Source organism: Nansenia antarctica, assembly GCF_963989245.1.
Source record: "Nansenia antarctica genome assembly, chromosome: 3".
NCBI classification, from domain to species: domain Eukaryota; kingdom Metazoa; phylum Chordata; class Actinopteri; order Argentiniformes; family Microstomatidae; genus Nansenia; species Nansenia antarctica.
In genome coordinates, this window is record NC_137688.1 from 41,209,611 (window position 1) to 41,228,468 (window position 18,858).

At 42.8% G+C, this 18,858-nt stretch overlaps 1 protein-coding gene across 2 annotated transcripts in view; it reads right to left on the bottom strand.

Annotated features, from left to right (window-relative positions):
* Nucleotides 1-1,815: 1,815 nt before the first annotated feature.
* LOC308152672 (uncharacterized protein) overlaps nt 1,816-18,858 on the bottom strand; it is a 29,725-nt gene continuing 12,682 nt past the window's right edge. Inside the window, exons 2-6 of one of the 2 annotated variants that reach the window (XR_013937339.1) lie at nt 6,916-7,032; nt 5,638-5,727; nt 2,780-2,869; nt 2,440-2,540; nt 1,816-2,056 (exon numbers count right to left, since the gene is read on the bottom strand). The gene's annotated coding sequence lies outside the window, so the exon portion shown is untranslated. Of the gene's footprint in view, nt 2,057-2,439; nt 2,544-2,779; nt 2,870-5,637; nt 5,728-6,915; nt 7,033-18,858 lie in introns of both variants that reach the window. The other variant, XR_013937340.1, reaches the window with a different exon arrangement.

The window sequence follows — 18,858 nt, forward strand, 5'->3', positions numbered from 1 at the left end:
CTGTTACCCTGAAAAGAACGCGCTTTGCCAGACATGGAATGGATTTTCGGACCCTCCATGTTACCCCGGAGTGTTTTGCTGCCTTCACCCACTCCCTTGCCTCGTCCTCTGTCCTGACCTGGACTCTAATTTGTGCCTCAAATGAAGCATGATCCCCTGGTGATGGCAGGGCCATGTATTTGCACACATGGTATGTGTGATCAGGGGGTAGCCAACTCTGCAGATGGAAGCCACAGAGGAAGAAAATACAATTAGTATGGACGGATATACATTGGGACTTTTACCTCATAACCTTATCCTACAATGATGACTTATTGCGATTCTCATCAGTTCCCTTCTTCCAGTTGCTAGGTTCATAAATAAACACTTTAGGGCTCAATCTGTCAATAACAAGCTAGTACTCAACAATAAGCAATCCGGTCTTCTCTGGTCATAACTGTCATCATATTTCATATTTACATGCTAACAGCAATGTAATTTGAAGGGCTTGACTTTGTAGCCTACATTATGTGTGAACACATTACTTTTTCCTTGTGATGAGTTCACTTGTCTGAAGGACAAGTAGGCTATACAGTACTTTTACCTCATAACCTTATCCTACAATGATGACTTATTGCGATTCTCATCAGTTCCCTTCTTCCAGTTGCTAGGTTCATAAATAAACACTTTAGGGCTCAATCTGTCAATAACAAGCTAGTACTCAACAATAAGCAATCCGGTCTTCTCTGGTCATAACTGTCATCATATTTCATATTTACATGCTAACAGCAATGTAATTTGAAGGGCTTGACTTTGTAGCCTACATTATGTGTGAACACATTACTTTTTCCTTGTGATGAGTTCACTTGTCTGAAGGACAAGTAGGCTATACAGTACATGAAAAAGTCCTGCTAAACTTTAACGTTATACCTTCAATTGAGGATATTCCTCCACGTTTTCCCTGACATCTGAGCACACACTGACCTGCGTGCTACTGACAGTGACAGGGTTCACTGATGGTGGTCTGTAAATGACCAAGGAGAAGTGTTAGGTTCAAAACGAGAATGAAAGACCCAAATATGTACTTTTCATGAAAGACCCAAATATGTACTTTTCACAATGCACATGGAGTTCATATTTTAACTTTAGAAATGAGGATATTCCTCCACGTTTTCCCTGACATCTGAGCACACACTGACCTGCGTGCTACTGACAGTGACAGGGTTAACCAAAATCGCGAATGAAAGACCCAAATATGTACTTTTCACAATGCACATGGAGTTCATATTTTAACTTTAGAAACGTTGATAAATTAAACCTACGCGGGCGCAGCATTGCGGCAGTCTTGCGTCGACATCTTGCAGCTAGGCATCTTGCAGCGAGGCATTGCATCTATCAGCGAGGGCAGCGCAGCGTCGAAAGAGGTGCGCAGCCTGGCGCGTGGAGCCCGCAGGCGCCTGCGCAGGCGCGCAGCCTGGGGGGCGGAGCCCGCAGGCGCCTGCGCAGGCGCGCAGCCTGGGGGGCGGAGCCCGCAGGCCGCTGGGCGTGGCGGAGCCCGCTGGGGGCGTGGCGGAGCGCCCAACTTAGTTGGGAATCAAATACAGGCCTCCTGTCCAGCCAAAACCTGATTTTACTGTTCCCTCCCTTTCCCAGCAGGCCTGAAGCACTTCTTGATTGTGATTATCTCAAGATCCAACAGATCTTTGGTTCTTGTTCTCACGATTACAGTAACTATAGCCTACAATACAAAAAGCATTTTTTATTTTATTTTTTATTTTAAACATTTATTTAATTAAGTATGTTGTTACAAAATACATTACATTTGTGTTCAGTCCTGTCAAATACAAATTACAGCATATATTTCTGGAGAGAAATATTGGCTCAATTCATTAAATAAAGTAAGTAAATTATTAAGTAAGTAAAAAAAGTAAATAAGGTTCAAGTAACAGTTCAGTTTTCCTTTCCTGTTCATCCTTTATTATCCAGTGACAGTCTTTTTTGTTCTTCCAGTAAACCACAAGTTTACTCCAGCTTCTCTCCCTGGCCTGGTGTGTGCGACTCCAGATCGTCTGCATTCCTACAGAAAAATGCAAGAGGGCAGACGGGGTGAGCTTACACTCTTTATCACCCCAGTTAAGTTCTAGTCTTTTCTCAAACAGCCCAACAGGCTACAGCATAGCAGTGAAAATGCACATACCATCACCATTCTGACCAGTCAATCAATCAATCAATCAAATGTTTTATCTAGTGCATTTTACAAAAACAGTTTTTTTCACAAAGTGCTTCACAATGGCATGTGTAGCTGAGGAGGGTCTGAGTCCTGCATGGTATAGATTTGATTCAGCCATTTGATTTTATGATTGACACTATGTGTAAACAAAAATGTCATGGTGCTCTGTGTGCTATACTATAACGAGACAGATCAGCTTGAATCAATGTATTATTTTGCTTATGTTATACCTCTGGGTGAGGTGAATGCTATGAAGTGGAGCCATTAGTTTGAGGCAGAGCTGACTGGATAGATGCTGGAGACTGTTCTCTTGCTGTGTTCGGGGGAGCTGCTGCTGAGGTGACATTTCATATTAGTACATTTTCAAAGAGTCTGTTATTGTGACATTTTAAAAATACATGTTTTTTAGGGCATTAATGGGATGGAGACAGTAGAGATTGACAGGAAGGATGGGTGAGAGAGAGGAGGGATGACATGCGGGATATGTGGATGGACGGAATCAAACCAGGGACCTGGTGTGTGTGCCTGTTATTGTTACATTTTAAATAGTCAATCTAAAAATAGGCTTACCATTTCAGTTTGTGAATGATACCAAACATTTTGTTCATTCACAATCACAAAGGTCCTGGGCTCTTGATTGTTTTCACATTGGACTGGGACCTGCAGTAGAATGAAATGTATGCACTGAATTAAATGCATGGTTTGTACAAAAGATACATGAGCGTGTTGAAACTGTACCGAATATTACTGGTACGTTGATTAAGTACCACTACCACTATTCTTTAAACCTAGCTTCAGTAGAAACACAAATTATTCTTAATCTCAATATTTTGGGTTTTACATGGAACCCCAAAATGTCTCTCTTGCAGGGACAGCAAAATAACCTGTTTTAAAACATTTTATATAGCCTAATAGTTTAAACAAAATAAATAAACATTTTGATTTTAATGACATTTTAGTGCATTTTGCTGCTCAGGGGTTATGTGCTACTACCTCCGTGCAGGTTTGTTTACATCTGGTCCTTAAGACTCTTTTTTTCTGAACTAGGTCAGTTGATATTGGAAAAATATTGGATTTGTGTGACTGACTAAGGTGATTCTAAAATCTTAGCATGTTATTTGAAAATGTGAAAGGGAATGGATAAATAAGTCACCAACTAGCTTGATATCACTGTCACTGAGACTGCGCTCCTTGCTGTCACGGAAGCCCTCCACTCTGCCCAAGCTTCCTCCCTCTCCTCTGTTCTCATTCTCCTTGACCTGTCTGCTGCCTTCGACACAGTCAATCACCAGATCCTTCTCTCCATCCTCTCAGACCTGGGCATCTCTGGCACCGCACACTCCTGGTTTTCTTCCTACCTGGCGGGCCGCTCCTACCAGGTGACCTGGAGAGAATCGCTATCTTCTCCACGAACCCTCTCCACTGGAGTTCCCCAGGGTTCCGTCCTAGGGCCCCTACTCTTCTCCCTCTACACCAAGTCTCTTGGCTCGGTAATCTCTTCACATGGGCTCTCCTACCACAGCTACGCAGACGACACTCAACTCTTCCTGTCCTTCCCCCCGTCTGATGTACACGTGGCAACCCGTATCTCAGCATGTCTCGCTGACATTTCAACTTGGATTGCTGACCACCATCTCAAGCTCAATCTTAATAAGACCGAGCTCCTCTTCATCCCCGGGAAAGCCTGCCCTCTCCAAGACTTCTCCATCACAGTGGAGAACTCTACTGTAACCCCCTCCCTGACAGCCAAGAACCTTGGAGTGATCCTGGATAACCGACTATCCTGTGCGGAGAACATTGCAGCAACGGCTCGCTCCTGCAGATTCGTCCTCTACAACATCAGAAGGATACGACCATTCCTTACCAGAGAGGCAGCGCAACTCTTGATCCAGGCACTGGTCATCTCCCGCCTGGATTACTGCAATGTACTCCTGGCTGGGCTCCCCGCTTCAGCCATTAGACCTCTGCAGCTCATCCAGAATGCTGCTGCCCGGCTGGTATTCAACCTCCCCAAATACTCGCATGTCACCCCTCTCCTTCGCACCCTGCACTGGCTCCCGATAGGAGCTCGCATCAGATTCAAGACCCTGGTGCTTGCATACCAGGCAGCTAAAGGGACAGCCCCTGCCTACCTGAAGGAAATGGTAACCCCCCAAACCCCTGCCCGCTCACTCCGCTCCTCCACCTCGGCTGGCCGACTGGCCCCACCTCCTCTACACAGCAGTCGGGCTGCCCGATCACGTCTCTTCACAACACTGGCTCCCCGCTGGTGGAATGAGCTCCCCACGGCTGTCAGAACAGCAGAGTCACTACCCATCTTCCGTCGTAGACTGAAGACCCATCTTTTCAGGTTACATCTTAACTGCTCCTCCTGAGACATCTTCTGACCCTCACCACTACGTCTCCTAAAGACACCCGCTTTCCCCTCTACTGTGTCCCTAAGAACTTCTATTGCCCCCCTTGTACTGTTTCTCTGTTTCTCCAGTGTCTATATAATAAAAAATAATAAAAATAAAAAAAAGTCTAGGTTTAGAAGATGGTGATAGAAGTAGATTTTTCCTTCTATCACAGAGACTGCCAATGGCCCCCGGGCCTGAGCTGGATTATTCTTCCTGCAACGACTGGTGGATTGATGATTCACTTGCATAGTCAAATGTATTGAGTGTAAGTTGCTTTGGAATAAGGCGTCTGCTAAATGCCAAAAATTTAAATGTAAATAAGTAAAATAAGTATTCCTACAGTAATCGAGTAATAAAGTAAGAATAGCATTTAGCTTACTATTGCTACACTGTTGTAGCATAGCATTTAGTGTACTGCTGTTACACTGTTGTTCACTACCGGAATTGCTTTTATTACATCTTACAAGTACACATGAGTAAAATTCTTTGGCTTTGGTTCCTCAACATTGACATTGCAGCATTCAGATACAAAAACACAATAATAATAAGTAACGTAAGTAAGTAAAATAAGTAGCCCTACATTGATAAAGTAATAAAGTGATGGTTTTCCAGTGGTGCAAAAATGCTGTGCAGATCAGTACGATGATATGAAATGCAATATAATACAATACAGTATGATAGTAAATTAGTCCAATGGTAGACAAGTAATCTAGTATTGTGCAGTAGTTATAATACTGTAATATGTTCATTTTTGTAGTGTGCGTGCGGTTGGTTAGGGTGTGGCAGCAGGTGGCAGGTTGTGTTGTTACACCTATGATGTGTTGTTATTGTGACATTTAAAAAGTATATGTTTTTTAAGGCATTTCTGCTTTTGTTATTGGGATAGAGACAGAGATTGACAGAAAGGATGGGTGAGAGAGAGAGGAGAGATGACATCAACCCAGGGACCTGGTGTGTGCGTTAGTGTGCTACGCCACTGAGCGCCTTTTATTGTGACATTTTAAATAGTCAAACAAAAAATAGGCTTACCATTAAAGTTTGTGAATGATACAAATCATCTTGTTCATTCACAACCACAAAGGTCCTGGGCTCTTGATTGTTTTCACATTGGACAGGGACCTGCAGTAGAATGAAATGTATCCATACATGTAATGATCTCTGCACTGAATTGAATGAATGAATGAATGGTCTTTATTGTCATTTATACAGTACAGGTACCGTACAACGAAATTTAGGAGGGGGGGCTCCCCTGGTGCTTGGAAAAAAGACTAAAAACAAGAGAGCCAAGGGTAAAACAAAAAAGAGAAAAGAGCTGGTTGACATAAATAAATAAAGGCTATGTACACTATCTACTATACAATAAACACTGTGCTGTACACTATGCTATGCTATAAATATCCTAACATTTTCCTATATCTGAACCTTATGTAAACATGGGTTGTCATATTGCACATAATATTTGTTGAATTAAATGCATAGTTTGTACAAAATATACATGAGCATATTGGAAATGTATCAGAATATTACTGTTACGTTGATGAAGTACTACTACTACTACTACTACTACTACTACTATACTACTCTTTAAACCTAGCTAGAGTAGAAACAGTGTTTTCTAGTCTCTGCTCATTGTGCCCATGTTCAGTATGATATGTCGGTTGCATCAATGGAAGGAACAACATACTGTGCCGGACCATAACACATTACTCGTTTCATGCTCTGGAGGCCAAATGCTCTAGTTTGCACAAAAGTAAAGAAAGAAATAATTTCAGAATCAAAGTCGGCTATTTAGTTAGTTAGCCAACTTTGGTTCTGAAATTATTTCTTTCTTTACTCAATTGTAAATTTTACCTGAACCGTGCACAACATCAACTTAGCAACTTAGCACTTATTAGCTAACTTTTCATAGTTACACACAGCCAATAATCAATGTACTTTAGAGCAATGTGAATAAACATTTGGCTGTTATGCAGAGCAAGAAATAAACAGTTATTAATAATAATTCATTAATAATTCATTTGAATACATATTAAACAGCATTATTTACCTTCACGCAAGTGACACACGACAGACCCATGTTGTCAATGCGGAATAGGGGGTTTTCAACACGTGATGTGGGTCATTCCGCGTCACTCTAGTCTAATCAGTTTTAACTCTTATGATTTGTGATTTGAAACTGTTGATAAATAAACTGAAGACATTTCTGCATTTTCAATGTTCCTCTTAATAGTTTAATATTTTGCATAACAGTTCAATGACTTTGAATCTAAGCAAAACCTTTTCTTTCCAAACTGTAGACTGTCTTACCGTGGAATGTCTTACTTCTGCAAACTTCAGGTCCTTCTTGAATCCTTACTATGGTTGATAACTGTGCCAGAACAATCCCAACATCCCAACACGTTGCTCACTGTCTGTTTTTCAGTCCTATCCAAAGTAAAAGAAAGCCCATGCATTTTGTGAGTTTTGTGCTATAACATCCTCCGTTGACTCCCTTTGGCAGAGTATACTTCGTCTATAAAGAGGAAGACACAATTGGGATCATAAGCTGTGTATATCTGTTTAGTCACTTCTCTCTCTCTTCTCTCCTCCCTAATTCTTACCAAACATGGTTTCGTTTCCTAAGATGACTATTGCTGCACAGTTGCTTAATTTAGGCCTGAGGACTGAGTCAATCTGCCTCAGGAGGGAGCTGCAAGTGAGCTGGTGACTGGAGGGTTGCTGGCATCATATCTAAGGTGCCTACCACTGCCATTGTGCTCTTGAGAAAGGCACTTAACCATTGCTCCAGGGGCGCTGACTATGGCTGACCCTGTGCCTAGAGCAAAAAATAAATGTTGTTGTACTGTGCAATTAGTAAGGGCATTTTACCAGATATTTGACCAATCTGCGAAGTAAATCGTTACCAAGAAATTTCTTCACCAATGTGTTTCTAAAGGTGTGCAATAACATGTCCTAAAAGGTTGAAATTCAACTCCTGTGGGAAACCTCATAAAAAAACTGCTCAAAGTTGGGGTACCGATAACCGATTTTCGAAAATTCGAAAATGCTTAAATTGGACTTGAGTAACTTTTGAGGGGTCAAACTAGGCATTTTTCATGATTCTGAGTTGATTGCAAGCATGTATTTGTCACCAAGAGCACATCCTGGATGGGGGGTGTTTTGACAAGGCAATCCGTGCCCACCTCCTCATTGATGCAGCCATCTATCAGCACATCATGAAACATGCCTTCACTGAGGAGGAGCTTGGTGAAATGAGGACCTTAATGGAGAAGGTGGCTGATGGTAAGATGGGAGCCCGACACACAGATCCAGTAGTGGCACTGTTTGCACATAGGTTTGAAGAAAACTTCAAAAGACTCGCTGAAGGAGGAAGAACGCCTACACTCTGGGTGCAGTACCACCACATGGTAGATGTGATCAAGACCTTCATCCGAAGTGAGCGGCTTGCAGACCACAAGGGGCACCTGTCCTGCATTGCTACCAGGATGCTGGACATCTTTGCAGCTGCGGGCCATCATCAATATGCCAAAGGTGCACGGCTGTACTGTCAACTTATGAAGGAACTTGAAACGTTGCCTGCTTACAAAGAGACCATAGAAAGTTTCACTGCCCATGGAAACCATGTTGTCCGTTACTCCAGCCATGATTGGTCTGGCACCTGGTGTGACATCTGTATTGAGCAGACATTAATGAAGGCAGCCAAATCAGAAGGTGGACTGAGCAGAGGGAGGATGAGAAACAGTGATTCTGGCCACAAGTGCTGGGTGCTCACCCTCAGTCACTTCTCCAATGTCAACCAGTGCATGGAGGAAGATGTCAAGGAACATGCTCCACCCCACAGAGACCTTGCCAAAACACAGATGAAGCGAGATGCTGAAGCAGTTGAACTTGCCCTCCAATGGTTTGAGGAGAACAACCCATTCGACCATGATCGAGACAAGGAGATGCTTGTATCTTTCTCTACAGGATTCACAAGCACAGGAGATGACCCAGTCAATGCTGAGAGAGCAGCTGAAGTAGGGAGAGAGATGCAGATTAAGCTGGATGGACAGTCAGTGACATCAACCATGGAGGTGAAGTCAAAGGTACAAGCCCTGTCATCACTCAGAAAGATTCCCAAGATCAACGAGAAGAAGATTCACCTTGACTCACTCAAGTTGTTCAACCGACTGATCATTTTTGCCCAACGGGATATGACAGTTGAGACAAGCTTGGAGTATGAGCTGACTCCCGTCCCATTGTCCCTTTTCAGTAACAAAGATCAGAAAATGAACAAGGCGAACAAGGCAGGCTTTTCCAAGACTAGCCTGAAGGAGTTAACTGATCCACTTGAACTCACTAACCAACCCTGCTCCACTTTGGTGGTTGATGGCGGATGGCTTCTCTACATGGTGACGTGGGAACAAGGTCAGACTCGGCAGGAGATTGGCAACAGTTACCTAAGCTACGTGCAGTGTCTTGGCCGTAACTCTCAAAGGATCATTGTGGTCTTTGATGGCTATAACAGATCGCCAAAAGATCATGACCACATCCGACGTACCAAGAAGTCATGCTGTGACCTCCAGATTCGACCGGATATGATACACTGGACACCAAGAGCGAAGTTCTTGGACAACACTCATAACAAGAGTGAGCTCATTCACCTCCTCTCTTCAACATTCAGAAAAATTCACATCACCGTGGAGCAGAGTGACAATGATGCTGACACTTCGATTGTGAGAGAGGCATTGGCTGCTGCTACAGATGGCTTTGTTGAGGTCAGTAACATTTGTGTAGGTATTTTACTTGCATTAGCTATGACTACTTTAAAAGAAGAGTTTTGACTATTTTTATATATTTTCACATAGTTGAACATGCATTGCATATCTTCTTCTATTTTCAGTTGCGGGCAGAAGACGCAGACGTGCTGGCAATGCTGGTGCACCATAGCTCAAGCACCAACCACCCACTCTTCTTAACCACATCGAAGGGCTCTTATGATGTCAAGAGGATCCGAGAAGCTCTCTCAGATAGAAAGAGACGCTACCTGCTCTTTTGTCACGCCTTCACTGGGTGTGATACGGTTTCTGCTATCGCTGGCCATGGGAAAACAACTCTGTTTGACAGGTAATAATAATAATATTATATCATAATGAAATATTTGTATATTGAAATATCTGAAACAAACCTTGAAGTGCATTCTTTTACAGGTTTTGTGCAGGGGACATCGACGAACATATGGACATCTTCCTTGACATACACGCTACCAAGGATGCAGTGATTCAGGCTGGTACTAGGATCTTCCAGTACATTCACCATGGGCCAGGTACTACTCTGGGTGCAATTCGATGCAACATGTTCTCGGGAAAGGCAGCGGCTGGGCTGATCAAACCAGAAACTCTACCTCCAACAGAGGGTGCAGCTGCACAGCATTCTCTCCGTGCCTACCTACAGACCCGGGACTGGATCCTTCTACAGAGCATGTCTCTGGACCCCAGTGACTATGGATGGACATTAGGTGTTCATGGTTATGAGCCAGTTCCAACCTTAGACCCCATGGCTCCCGACGAGCTACTCCAGTTCACAAGCTGCAATTGTAATGGAGATTGCAGCAACCGGCGATGCAGCTGCAAGAAAAATGCTGTCAAGTGCATCTCAGCATGTGGAGTTTGTAAAGGCATTACATGCAAGAATGGTATTCATGATGTTGTTGAAGAAGACTCAGACATTGACTCCTGAAGCATTTGACCTATGGTGGATCAGTATTTGCTCTGAGTATTATGCAGCTAATTTAAATAAATGTATATGTAAATGGAAAGGGGCGTGAGAGTTTCTCTACCAGGAAGTGGTCTTGGTGACAATTAAATGCTTGCAATCAACTCAGAATCATGAACAATGCCTAGTTTAACCCCTCAAAAGTTACTCAAGTCCAATTTAAGCATTTTCGAATTTTCGAAAATCGGTTATCGGTACCCCAACTTTGAGCAGTTTTTTATGAGGTTTCCCACAGGAGTTGAATTTCAACCTTTTAGTACATGTTATTATTACACACCTTTAGAAACACATTGGTGAAGAAATTTTTTGGTAACGATTTACTTCGCAGATTTTCACATGTTTCCCTTACTAAATGACAAAAAGGTTGAATCGAATCTAATTATGTTGAATCTTGTTGAATTACGTAAGAAAATTGTATAATTGTTTTACAAGATAACCATCTCAGGCAAACCATGATCTTTCATTTGATTGTAAGTGATATGCAACAACACACTGCAGTTTTGAAATATGAAGTTTAGGTTCTATGATTGTAAAGCCAGAAGAGTAATGTGGTTCATAAGATTATTCACCTAATAGAAGGGTTAGGGTTAGGGTTAGAAAACCATACTTATATAGTGGTCGCCAGCTACAATTTCAGTAGATGTTCCTCCCATCTGTTCTTTGGTGGCCATTCTCCTTTTCACCACAAGGTGAGGATATCACATCATTCTTCAAGGGAATGAGAAAGTGTGGCCTATGTGCATAGAGCTACAAACACACACACACACACACACACACACACTCACTCACTCACACACACACACACACACACACACACACACACACACACACACACACACACACACATACTTGTTTTTATCACATGATGGGGACTCATGACTAGGAGGTGAATGATGGGGACGGTACTTTCTAAATGTTCTAGAGACATGGTTTAAACTGCAAAAAATTGCTTTTGATTTTACAATCATAAAAATCACTTGAAATATCTAGTTTTAATAACTTTTTATTGCAGACCTGACTTTTCATATCCTGGTGGGGCATTGTCAGACAAACCAGCCTCAGGGGTACCTATGATGTCATCACTATTTGCACAACACTGTTTGGTACTACAAGCTCTACACTAAGCTCTATTACAGGCATCTTGCAATATCTGGAAATACTGGATTACAGGGGTCACACTTCTATTATAACAACACAGAGTTCAGAAGGAAGAACATTCATTCATTAACGACAATGTAATACAAAAAATATACAACTCAACTCTTTATCCTAATTAACATAACGAGGGCCGAAGAACAACCTCCTATCTGAAAAATTCATACAATTGTATAGGGGTATCCTTAAAAAATAGCATTCTACAAGAAAACAACACAGTTATTTTTTAAGGATACCCCTATACAATTCATACAAATCAGTGCTCTGTCTGCATAGTGCACAACTAAATTGAGCGCTGTTTGGTGATACATTGGGCTAGAGACTTGAAATCACTTTTGGCTGAAAGCTGGCATCCCACTGATGGCGTGTGTCTTTTTCTGTTTCCCTGGCTACATAGGAAGTGTCCCAAAAGTGAGCCTAAAGTTCAGGAGGTCGCCAATGTAATGTCAATGGAGGCCTATCCCCAATAAGTTAAACCCTGTTTGGCCATACAATGGACTAGAGACTTGAAAACAATTTTGTCTGAAAGCTGGCATCCCACTGATGGTGTGTGTCTTTTTCTGTTCCCCTGGCTACATAGGAAGTGTCCCAAAAGTGAGCCTAAAGTTCAGGAGGTCGGCAATGTTAAATGAATGGCTGAGGCCTGAGTGTGCTGCTGTCTGTGGAAGGTACTGTGTGGGGGAGGGGTAGGCGAATAGTGATTGGTTCTCAGTTAACAAGCAGGCCCAGGAATGCACAAAATGCATCCATTTTCCAAAAGCTACTGGCTTAATATGCTCCATCACAGTTTGATGACTTTTCAGGGTTTGACTTTTACAAAGGATATTGTATGTATTTATTTTAACCCGTTTAAGAGTATTGTCATATATGGTGAGATTACAATTACCGGTATATGAACTCCAACTGTAAGTCTCACAGTGCTAAAGTTAACAAAAAGCATATCATAAACATTCTGGTTATTTTATTTTAGTTAAAAAATCGCTCTCTGCATGGCTGACATGGTGGGAGAGAAGCTAAGAGAAATTCTCGATTATGGACATGAGTGCGCCAGCACGGCACGGGTCCCACCGTGAGCCGGTCATGAAGGAAGGTTAATTGAACAGAGCGAGGCAGATTTCAGCAGAACAGAAACTTAACTGTGTGGGGGAGGGGTGCAAATCAGTGCTCTGTCTGCATAGTGCACAACTAAATTGAGCGCTGTTTGGCCATACAATGGACTAGAGACTTGAAATCACTTTTGGCTGAAAGCTGGCATCCCACTGATGGCGTGTGTCTTTTTCTGTTCCCCTGGCTACATAGGAAGTGTCCCAAAAGTGAGCCTAAAGTTCAGGAGGTCGCCAATGTAATGTCAATGGAGGCCTATCCCCAATAAGTTAAACCCTGTTTGGCCATACAATGGACTAGAGACTTGAAAACAATTTTGTCTGAAAGCTGACATCCCACTGATGGTGTGTGTCTTTTTCTGTTCCCCTGGCTACATAGGAAGTGTCCCAAAAGTGAGCCTAAAGTTCAAGAGGTCGGCAATGTTAAATGAATGGCTGAGGCCTGAGTGTGCTGCTGTCTGTGGAAGGTGCTGTGTGGGGGAGGGGTAGGCGAATAGTGATTGGGTCTCAGTTAACAAGCAGGCCCAGGAATGCACAAAATGCATCCATTTTCCAAAAGCTACTGGCTTAATATGCTCCATCACAGTTTGATGACTTTTCAGGGTTTGACTTTTACAAAGGATATTGTATGTATTTATTTTAACCCGTTTAAGAGTATTTTCATATATGGTGAGATTACAATTATATGAACTCCAACTTTAAGTCTCACAGTGCTAAAGTTAACAAAAAGCATATCATAAACATTCTGGTTATTTTATTTTAGTTAAAAAAATCGCTCTCTGCATGGCTGACATGGTGGGAGAGAAGCTAAGAGAAATTCTCGATTATGGACATTCCGAGAGACTTCTTGTTATGAAGGTTGGCAGGTTAAATGAAGGAAGGTTAATTGAACAGAGCGAGGCAGATTTCAGCAGAACAGAAACTTAACTGTGTGGGGGAGGGGGAGGCGAATGAAGGAAGGTTAATTGAACAGAGCGAGGCAGATTTCAGCAGAACAGAAACTTAACTGTGTGGGGGAGGGGTGCAAATCAGTGCTCTGTCTGCATATAGTGTGGGGAAAAATGCAAAACTAAATTGAGCGCTGTTTTGTGATACATTGGGCTAGAGACTTGAAATCACTTTTGGCTGAAAGCTGGCATCCCACTGATGGCGTGTGTCTTTTTCTGTTCCCCTGGCTACATAGGAAGTGTCCCAAAAGTGAGCCTAAAGTTCAGGAGGTCGCCAATGTAATGTCAATGGAGGCCTCATCCCCAATAAGTTAAACCCTGTTTGGCCATACAATGGACTAGAGACTTGAAAACAATTTTGTCTGAAAGCTGGCATCCCACTGATGGTGTGTGTCTTTTTCTGTTCCCCTGGCTACATAGGAAGTGTCCCAAAAGTGAGCCTAAAGTTCAGGAGGTCGGCAATGTTAAATGAACGGCTGAGGCCTGAGTGTATTAGTAATAAGTACTATATTTGTAATTTTAAGGAGAGTTCTGTAAATGCGTTAATGTAGTGTACCAAAACTGTGTATTAAAAATGACAACATTCTCAATCATGCAAGCCATATAATGGTTTAAATTATAAAAACATTTAAAACTGTTGTTTTATCTTTAAATAATTACAAAACATAAAGGGATTAAGCAGTTCTACATTTATGAATAATAATTATTCATCTTGTTCCAGAAAACCAGTTATTCCCGTGTGCATTGAATGCCGCAGTAGCTTTGGGGAAAGTTTGGAGGTGCAGGTGCTTAATTGATGTCTCCCCTCCCCCGCCCCAACCTGCAGCTGACCTGGCTGTGACCTTTCAGAGGGCCAAGCAGTATGGAACCAATTCAGTCTGAGAAACAGACCAACAGAAATCTGCAGCAGTAGTTTTATTAACAGTAGACTGATTTTATTTTAAGTTTATATCATTCTAATAACATACTATTGTGATTTAAAAAAAAAAAAAAAATCTGTATTTCCAGTTTTTTCACTGTTAAAATATATTGAGCATATAATTGAGCTCTGTTTGGTAATACATTGGGCTAGAGACTTGAAATCACTTTTGGCTGAAAGCTGGCATCCCACTGATGGCGTGTGTCTTTTTCTGTTCCCCTGGCTACATAGGAAGTGTCCCAAAAGTGAGCCTAAAGTTCAGGAGGTCGCCAATGTAATGTCAATGGAGGCCTCATCCCCAATAAGTTAAACCCTGTTTGGCCACACAATGGACTAGAGACTATGGCTACATAGGAAGTGTCCCAAAAGTGAGCCTAAAGTTCAGGAGGTCGGCAATGTTAAATGAATGGCTGAGGCCTGAGTGTGCTGCTGTCTGTGGAAGGTGCTGTGTGGAGGAGGGGTAGACGAATAGTGATTGGTTCTCAGTTAACAAGCAGGCCCAGGAATGCACAAAATGCATCCATTTCCCAAAAGCTACTGGCTTAATATGCTCCATCACAGTTTGATAACTTTTCAGGGTTTGACTTTTACAAAGGATATTGTATGTATTTATTTTAACCCGATTAAGAGTATTGTCATATATGGTGAGATTACAATTATATGAACTCCAACTATAAGTCTCACAGTGCTAAAGTTAACAAAAAGCATATCATAAACATTCTGGTTATATTATTTTAGTTTAAAAAATCGCTCTCTGCATGGCTGACATGGTGGGAGAGAAGCTGAGAGAAATTCTCGATTATGGACATGAGTGCGCCAGCACGGCACGGGTCCCACCGTGAGCCGGTCATGAAGCTGTGCCGCTCGGGCAGCGGGCTCGGGAATGGCACCTGGCTCGGCTAAACAGTCGGCCAGATCAGAGTTGTGTGAACTATGTTGATATGAGCAGATGCAGACCGTGTAACGTTAACGTTAGTCTTTAAAAATATATTGAGAATATTCCATTTCGAACAGGAATATGGTGTGCATGTAAACGTAGTCACTGTGCCATCTCATTACCTAGCCTTGGCTTTGGTACAAGACTGCTATCATGATCAGACCTAGGGAGGGGAGGGGGGCGGGCATATCTTAAATATGTTTATGTAAATAGTTAGTTTATCCTCTGATCATAAATATGGTTATGTAAATAGTTTGTTTATCCTCTGATCTTAAATATGGTTATGAAAGTAGTTTTTTTATACTACGTACATCACGGTCCTCCCGTATTGTAAAGCGCACTGAGTTTTATGCACATGTGTGTGTAGCAGCTTGGCTCAGCCCAGCACAGCTCAGCCCAGCACAGCTCAGCAGAGGACAGCACAGCCCAGGACAAGACAGCACAGCCCAGCCTAGCCCAGCCTAGCCCAGCACAGGACAGTTCAGCATAGGACAGCCCAGCATAGGACAGCCTAACCCAGCTCAGGACAGGACATCCCAGTTCAACCTAGCCCACAACAGCCTAAGGTGGGACATTATTTGCTCATTATACTTGTTTTATATCTGGTTTATTTTTTGTTTGTTAGATGTATATTCAATACAGAGAGCAGTACTGGCTATGGATCCTCATACAGATTGGCAATTGTGTGTGTCTGTCTGCTCGTGTGTGTGCCCATGCACATGCGTGTGTGTGCCCATGCACATGCGTGTGTGTGCCATCCCTTTGCGTTTGATATTGAAAGTGGACTGGTAGATCTCGGCAAGCTGGCAAATAGATCTTGGTTCTAAAACGGTTGAGCACCCTTGGTATAGGCCCTAGGCCTAATGCATTTGTTTCATGCGTGCAGGGAATGGGAGCGGGCGGGGGCGTGGGGCCCAGTGCCAGACCTGCACCGGGGCCTAGCACAGCTACCCTATGCCACTGAGTGTTGTACACTAACCAATACACCAAACTGCTCTAGATATTGTGTTTTAAATTGTCCAGTAAGCCAAAGTGTTCTAGATAGTGAGTGAGTGTTAACCAGTAAGCCAAACTGATCTTGATAGGGTGTGAGTGTTGTACATTGACTAGTAAGCCTAACTGCTCTAGATATTTTCTCTCCAGGCTACCCACCGGAGAAGACCTTGTGTCTCTAGGCTATTAGGGCTGAGGTTTGTGGTCTATGGCGTGGATAGTGGTGTGGTGGCAAGACTCCGCCCCCTCCAACCTGAGTTTGTCGGCAACACTGTATTGACCTCTGGACAATCTCTATGCACCCCCCAGTGAAGACCGTGTGTCTCTAGCTTATTCAGGGGCCTAGTTGTAGGGTCTGTGGCGTGGATATTGGTGTGGTGATGAGACTCCGCCCCCTCGGATCAGAGTCAGTCGAGGACAGTGTACTGCTCTCTGGGCCACCCACATGCACTTTTTCTGTCTCTTATTTCCTACAACTTCTACACCACATCAAATTGGAGTATTGAACGCAGTTCTGTTACTACCGCCTCCTTGTGAAATGAAACTGATTAGAACATTTGTAACATTCTACAAGAAATAAACATAAAATAAAGCTTAACACAAACTCTCCCACCCCCCAGATTAAAATCTGTCAACCTAAACCAAGACTGTATCCTGTTAAGTGACAAAAACTGCCTTTGCCCTGTTAAAGTTCACACACATTTCACACACACTGTAATACGATCAAGTGCCACACGGGGCGCACTCACACACACATTTTGTCAGAAAAACATGTCTCAGGAGGACTTCAAGGAAAAGTGAGGAAAATGATGCTAGGCTATATTAGCATGCTGTTTTCTATTGTTTGCAATGGATGTGCCTGTGGGGACTTGAATTTGGGTCCCCATGGGTTCGAAGGTCCCCATGGTGTTGGTGTGCAGTCAGGTCAATGTCCCCACCAGGATAGTAAAACAAGTACACACACACACACACACACACACACACACACACAATTTGCATACAAATGATGGTGAAATTGACAGAGCATAGGGTGGTGAGTGAGTAGATCATTAGATCATAGCACTAGAATGCTATTCCTTTAGTAGCCATGCTACTATTGTGGGAATTCGGAAAACGTTTGGCCATAACCAGTATCCAAACATATCAATCAATATACCATATAAATCAATTTGTATATCGAACTACGGTATATGGACTTATAGTATTAACGTTACCAACATAATCAGTGTGCTATTAACATTGCAAATACTCAATGTATAATCACTGAGGTACGGTATTGTCATGTGGAACGTATCCTGGAAGGACAACACAAAAGGCACCATCAAGAGGGCACAACAGCGGCTATACACCCTGAGATGCCTCAGGAAGGAACACAGCAAGCAGGAGATACTGGTGACCTTTTACCGCGGCGCAGTGGAGAGCATCCTCACCTACGGCATCTGTAACTGGTTCTCCAGCTGCACAACAGCGGAGAGAAATGTGCTACAGAGAGTCGTGAGAACAGCCCAGAAGATCACCGGCGCCCCCCTCCCCTCTCTGGAAGAGCTGTACAACACACGCTGTCTCAGGAAGGCCTCCAAGATCTCCAGGGACCCGACCCACCTTGGGCACGTACACTTTACCAGGCTGCCCTCGAAAAGGCGATTCAGGACCCTGGCCGCTAAGACAAACAGACTGAAGAACAGCTTCTACCACAGGGCCGTCCAGGCCCTGAACACAGCAAAGACCTAAGTTCTGGGCCCTGGACAGTCTGGACGGATTGTATGGCAGCTGCTGGACTGAAAAAATCAGGTGTAGTGCTGAGGCACAAACATGTACATTTCAAGCCTGCAAACTGTGACACTTTAAATAACGTGAAACAATACTATTGTGCAATATGACAACCCTAGTCGTCTATCTGTACAGTATAGTACAGTGGATTGTGTACATAGCCTTTATTTATGTAAACCAGCTCCTTCCCTTCTTGTGATTTTTTTTTTAAAGTTTTTTTTTTTTTTTCTTTCCTAACACCAGGGGAGCCACCCCTCCTAAATTTCGTTGTTTGGTACCTGTACTGTAGCAATGACAATAAAGTCCATTCATTCATTCATTCATTCATTCATTCATTCATTCATAAACCTATGGTAAAGCCTGCATGAGAGATATGGATACTGATGGCAATTGACATACAGTACATATGGGAAGGTTACAAGTTCAGGGGCACAGCCGCTGACCTTTACAGATGAGGGAGTAAGGCCTTTAGGATCTCATGAAATATGCACACTCTGACCTGCACATGCAGGCGGCCTGCGATCCACGTGACAATGCTGTATTCAGCTCAGTAACTCTCTAACTGTCTATATCATACACTTATTCCCATATTTTCTATGGTTAAGAAACAGAACTATTGGGTAAAGATGTTGTTATATCCTATGTCCTATCCTACACTGTTCCATGCTTTAA